This window comes from Triticum urartu, chromosome 5A, assembly GCF_056163025.1.
Source record: "Triticum urartu cultivar PI428250 chromosome 5A, HENAU_Tu73, whole genome shotgun sequence".
Lineage (NCBI taxonomy): Eukaryota > Viridiplantae > Streptophyta > Magnoliopsida > Poales > Poaceae > Triticum > Triticum urartu.
In genome coordinates this window covers 356,632,820-356,637,981 of record NC_141877.1, presented here as the reverse complement: position 1 = coordinate 356,637,981, position 5,162 = coordinate 356,632,820, and positions in this window count along the sequence as shown.

Here is a 5,162-nt window from a genome sequence, read left to right as displayed (position 1 = left end):
GATCAACGAGCTAGTCAACTAGAGGCTTACTAGGGACATGGTGTTGTCTATGTATCCACACATGTATCTGAGTTTTCTATCAATACAATTCTAGCATGGATAATAAACGATTATCATGAACAAGGAAATATAATAATAACTAATTTATTATTGCCTCTAGGGCATATTTCCAACAGTCTCCCACTTGCACTAGAGTCAATAATCTAGTTCACATCGTCATGTGATTAACACTCACAGGTCACATCGCCATGTGACCAACATCCAAAGAGTTTACTAGTGTCACTAAACTAGTTCACATCATCATGTGATTAAGACTCAATGAGTTCTGGGTTTGATCATGTTTTGCTTGTGAGGGAGGTTTTAGTCAACGGGTCTGCAACATTCAGATCCGTATGTACTTTGCAAATTTCTATGTCATCTTATAGATGCAACTACTACGCTACATTTGGAGCCATTACAAATAACTGTTCTACTTGGAGCTATTCTAAATTGTTGCTCCATTATACGTATCCGGTATCTCTACTTAGAGCTATCCGGATAGGTGTTAAGCTTGCATCGACGTAACTCTTTATGCCGAACTCTTTATCACCTCCATAACTGAGAAACATGTCCTTATTACTCCAAGGACAATTTTGACCGCTGTCTAGTGATCCACTCCTGGATCACCTTTGTACCCTCTTGCCAGACATGTGGCAAGGCACACATCAGGTGCGGTACTCAGCATGGCATACCGTATAGAGCCTATGACAAAAGCATAGGGGACGACATTCGTTCTTTCTCTTTCTTCTGCCGTGGTCGAGCTTTAAGTCTTAACTTCATACCTTACAACTCAGGCAAGTACTCCTTTGATTGATCCATCTTGAACACCTTCAAGATCATGTCAAGGTATGTGCTCATTTGAAAGTACCATTAAGCGTTTTGATCTATCCTTATAGATCTTGATGCTCAATGTTCAAGTTCTTAATCCAGGCTTTTCATTGAAAAACACTTTCCAAATAACCCTATATGCTTTCCAAAAATTCTACATCATTTCTGATCCACAATATGTCAACAACATATACTCATCAGAAATTCTATAGCGCTCCCACTCACTTCTTTGGAAATACAAGTTTCTCATAAACTTTGTATACACCCAAAATCTTTGATCATCTCATCAAAGCATACATTCCAACTCCGAGATGCTTACTCCAGTCCTTAGAAGGATTGCTGGAGCTTTGCATACTTATTAGCATCTTTCAGGATTGACAAAACCTTCCGGTTGTATCACATACAACCTTTCCTCAAGAAAATCGTCGAGGAAACAATGTTTTGACATCCTATCTGCAAGATTTCATAAATAATGCAGTAATCGCTAATATAATTCCAATAGACTCTTAGCATCGCTATGAGTGAGAAAGTCTCATCATAGTCAACTCCTTCAACTTGTCGGAAAAAATCTTAACGACAAGTCGAGCTTTCTTAATGGTGATACTTACCATCATTGTCCGTCTTCCTTTTAAAATCCATCTGTACTCAACAGCCTTACGACCATCGAGCCGTTCTGCCAAAGTCTACACTTTGTTTTTCATACATGGATCCTCTCTCGGATTTTATGGCCTCGAGCCATTTATCGGAATCCGGGCCCACCATCGCTTCTCCATAGCTCGTAGGTTCATTGTTGTCTAGCAACATGACTTCCAAGATAGGATCACGTACCACTCTGAAGTAGTATGCATCCTTGTCATCCCACGAGGTTTGGTAGTGAATTGATCTGAAGTTTCATGATCACTATCATAAGCTTCCACTTCAATTGATGTAGGTGCCACAGGAACAACTTCCTGTGCCCTGCCACACACTAGTTGAAGAGACGGTTCAACAACCTCATCAAGTCTCCACCATCCTCCCACTCAATTCTTTTGAGAGAAACTTTTCCTCGAGAAAGGACCCGATTCTAGAAACAATCCCTTATTGCTTTCGGATCTGAGACAAGAGGTATACCCAACTGTTTTTGGGTGTCCTATGAAGATGCATTTATCCGCTTTGGGTTTGAGCTTATCAGCCTGAAACTTTTTCACATAAGCGTCGCAGCCCCAAACTTTTAAGAAATGACAGCTTAGGTTTCTCTAAACCATAGTTCATACGGTGTCATCTCATCGGAATTACGTGGTGCCCTATTTAAAGTGAATGCGGTTGTCTCTAATGCCTAACCCATAAACTATCATGGTAATTCGATAAGAGACATCATGGTATGCATCATATCCAATAGGGTGCAGTTATGATGTTCGGACACACCATGACACTATGGTGTTCCAGGCTGTATTAGTTGTGAAACAATTTCCACAATGTCTTAATTTTGTGCCAAACTCATAATTCAGATATTCATCTCTATGATCATATCATAGATATTTTATCCTCTTGTCACGACAATCTTTCAACTTCACCCTGAAATTACTTGAACCTTTCAATAATTCAGACTCATGATTCATCAAGTAAATATACTCAACATCTACTCAAATCATCTGTGAAGTAAGAACATAACGATATCCACTACACGCCCCAGCACTCATTGGACTGCACACATCAAAATGTATTACTTCCAACAAGTTTCTTTCTAGTTCCATTTTACTGAAAACGAGGCTTTCAGTCATCTTGCCCATGTGGTATGATTTGCATGTCTCAAGTGATTCAAAATCAAGTGAGTCCAAACGGTCCATTTGCATGGAGTTTCTTCATGCATATACACCAATAGACATGGTTCGCATGTCTCAAACTTTTCAAAAACGAGTGAGCCCAAAGATCCATCAACATGGAGCTTCTTCATGCGTTTTATACCGATATGACTTACGTGGCAGTGCCACAAGTAGGTGGTACTATCATTACTATCTTTTGGCATGAACATGTGTATCACTACGATCGAGATTCAATAAACCATTCATTTTAGGTGTAAGACCATTGAAGGTATTATTCAAATAAACAGAGTAACCATTATTCTCCTTAAATGAATAACCGTATTGCGATAGACATAATCCAATCATGTCTATGCTCAACGCAAACACCAATCTTGATGGTAGAGGGAGTGTACGATATTTGATCAACCTTGGAAATACTTCCAACACATATCGTCATCTCACCTTTTAGCTAGTCTCCGTTTATTCCGCAGCCTTTTATTTAGAGTTTACTAACATTTAGCAACCGAACCGGTATCTAATACCATGGTGCTACTAGGAGTACTAGTAAAGTACACATTAACACAATGTATATCCAATATACTCCTATCGACCTTGCCAGCCTTCTCATCTACCAAGTATCTAGGGTAATTCTGCTCCAGTGGCTGTTCCCCTTATTACAGAAGCACTTAGTCTCGGGTTTGGGTTCAACCTTGGGTTTCTTCACTAGAGCAGCAGCTGATTTGCCGTTTCATGAAGTATCCCTCCTTGCCCTTGCCCCTCTTAAAACTAGTGGTTTCACCAACCATCAACAGTTGATGCTCCTTCTTGATTTCTACTTTTATGGTGTCAAACATCGCGAATATCTCAAGGATCATCATATATGTCCCTGATATATTATAGTTCATCACGAAGCTCTAGCAGCTTGGTGGTAATGACTTTGGAGAAACATCACTATTTCATCTGGAAGATCAACTCCCACTCGATTCAAGCGATTGTTGTACTCAGACAATCTGAGCACAAGTTCAACAATTGAGCTTTTCTCCCTTAGTTTGCAGGCTAAGAAAATCGTCGGAGGTCTTATACCTCTTGACGTGGGCACGAGCCTGAAATCCCAATTTCAGCCCTCGAAACATCTCATATGTTTCGCGACGTTTCAAAACGTCTTCGGTGCCTCAACTCTAAGCCGTTTAACTGAACTATCACGTAGTTATCAAAATGTGTATGTCAGATGTTCGCAACATCCACAGACAATGTTCGAGGTTCAACATACTGAGCGGTGCATTAAGGACATAAGCCTTCTATGAAGCAATGAGGACAATCCTCAGTTTACGGACCTAGTCCGCATAATTGCTACTATCAACTTTCAACTAAAATTTCTCTAGGAACATATCTAAACAGTAGAACTAAAGCGTGAGCTACGACATAATTTGCGAAGACCTTTTGACTATGTTCAGGATAATTAAGTTCATATTATGAACTCCCACTCAGATAGACATCCCTCTAGTCATCTAAGTGATTACATGATCCGAGTCAACTAGGCCATGTCCGATCATCACGTGAGACGGACTAGTCAACATCGGTGAACATCTTCATGTTGATCGTATCTACCATACGACTCATGCTCGACCTTTCGGTCTCTTGTGTTCCGAGGCCATGTCTGTACATGCTAGGCTCGTCAAGTCAACCTAAGTGTTTCACGTGTGTAAATCTGTCTTACACCCGTTGTATGTGAACGTTAGAATCTATCACACCCGATCATCACATGGTGCTTCGAAACAACAAACTGTCGCAACGGTGCACAATTAGGGGGAACACTTTCTTGAAATTATTATGAGGGATCATCTTATTTACTACCGTCGTTCTAAGTGAACAAGATGCAAAAACATGATAAACATCACATGCAATCAAATAATAGTGACATGATATGGCCAATATCATATAGCTCCTTTGATCTCCATCTTGGGGCTCCATGATCATCTTGTCACCGGCATGACACCATGATCTCCATCATCGTGTCTTCTTGAAGTTGTCTCGTCATCTATTACTTCTACTACTATGGCTAACGCTTTAGCAATAAAGTAAAGTAATTACATGACGTTTAAGTTGACACGCAGGTCATAAATAAATAAAGACAACTCCTATGGCTCCTGCCGGTTGTCATACTCATCGACATGCAAGTCGTGATTCCTATTACAAGAACATGATCAATCTCATACATCACATATCATCCATCACATTCTTTTTGGCCATATCACATCACATAGCATACCCTGCAAAAACAAGTTAGACGTCCTCTAATTGTTGTTTGCATGTTTTACGTGGCTGCTATGGGTTTCTAGCAAGAACGTTTCTTACCTACGCAAAGACCACAACGTGATATGCCAATTGCTATTTACCCTTCATAAGGACCCTTTTCATCGAATCCGATCCGACTAAAGTGGGAGAGACAGACACCCGCTAGCCACCTTATGCAACTAGTGCATGTCAGTCGGTGGAACCAGTCTCACGTAAGAG